Raw genomic sequence first — 1720 nt, 5'->3', positions numbered from 1 at the left:
GGACTCAACTGTGCCTCCCCCCGCCCCCCGCCCCCCATTCATATGTGGAAGCCTTCAGCCCCCATGTGACTGCATTTCAAGATGGGGCCTTTAAGGAGATAATTAAGGTTTAATGAAGTGAGGCCCGGATCTAATTAGTGTCCTTATAGGAAGAGACACCTGAGGTCTCTCTCGCCCTCCACACACAGTCACAGCGGAAAGGCATTTGAGGGTGCAGCAGGAAGGCGGCCATCTGCAAGCCAGGCAGAGAGCCCTCCCCAGAAACCCTAGCAGCCCCTCAGTCTTAGACTTCCAGATGTCAGAAGTATTTTGTTATAGCAGCCGGATCAGGCTATGGCACCCCCTTCTTCCCTCACACCTGCCAAGTCCTCCCTAGACCTCCCCCTCCCCTAAGCTCTGGACACAGACATTTTGTGTCATCTGACCCCTGCACCCTGCCTGGGTTTTGTGAAGGCTTAGACAGAGATGTCAATGATTAATATATATATTCGCCTCCTTCTCACTGAAGGTCACTGATGCATAGAAACTTGAGGCAGGAGCCCATATCCATTGAGAGTTTCCTAAAGGATGAAACCAGGAAAAATATCTGGACTTTTTGGCTAAAAATGGACTGTTTCTGGCGGTATATTCAGCCCTGTATGTGACTTCTCTTAGAATTGTACATTTCATGATATCATGGGGGAGTAGGGACCGCAGAACCTTCTGTCAGACACAGGAAACAGCAGCAATTTTGACTCATGTGGGCTTTTCATTTAAATAGGAAGGGGAAAAAAACACAGTCAATTTAGGCAGAATGGGAGCGATTGTTGGAGCCGTACTGTTCTTTATTGAATATGTATTTTTTTGATTTGTTGAACAATAACATTTTGGGCTACAGAATGCTTAATTTTTATGGCACTAATTAAAACAGTACATGTGTGTCTAAGTGATTTGTCTAGACGACGGATGCTGCACGCTATAATCTATTCCTTTTTTTATGGAATAATCAGTTCTGTTCAGTTAAATTTTCTTTGTGTGTTGCTGAATTTAATAATACCTTTCACCAAGATTCTCTACTCCATCAAACAGGTACATTTTATTATTTGCTGTGCACTTACCAGTGTAGTGAGCTGTCCCTGGGGCCCTGGAGAATTGCTTGCCCTGAAGACAGCCCACTTCCTCCTGTCTGAATAAACTGGAAGTCAAGTGCAGGAGACCAGCTGGGTGGGAGGGGTGTGGGTGGGGAAGAGTGGGGGCAGATAGAGAGGAGAATGATGTAAAACTGAATCACCAGGAAACGTCAGGGTTTTTTTTTTTTTTTTGCTGCTTTTTCCTTTTCTATGCCTCATTTTTTTCATCTGCAAAATGGAACTAGTACAAGACCTTATAAGAAACTACTGAAATAATGGGTGTGAACAGGCTTTATGAACTATAAGATGCTGAACATGTGAAGGCAATGGGAGGAAGAAGGAAGGGAGGGAGGGAGGCGGGCAGGCAGGAGGATAGAGGAAAGACTTCCTGGGAGCCAGTCCCACTGTGGGCAGATCCCCATGCGGGCACACCCCCGCCTCCCTGGGCCTGTTCAGCTGTGACTCATCCAGCGCTGGTGGTGGGTGTGAGGGCTGGGAACATGACAGAGCCGCCACACATCCCAGATGTGTAGAAAGAGGTGGGAGCCATTGGGCCAGGCAGTTGCCTGGAGGGTGGGGGACAGGATCCCCTCGGGGCTGATCAAGTTCCT

Source organism: Myotis davidii, unplaced genomic scaffold (assembly GCF_000327345.1).
Source record: "Myotis davidii unplaced genomic scaffold, ASM32734v1 scaffold61, whole genome shotgun sequence".
Classification (NCBI taxonomy): Eukaryota; Metazoa; Chordata; class Mammalia; order Chiroptera; family Vespertilionidae; genus Myotis; species Myotis davidii.
Note: the sequence above shows the minus strand (reverse complement) of the source record.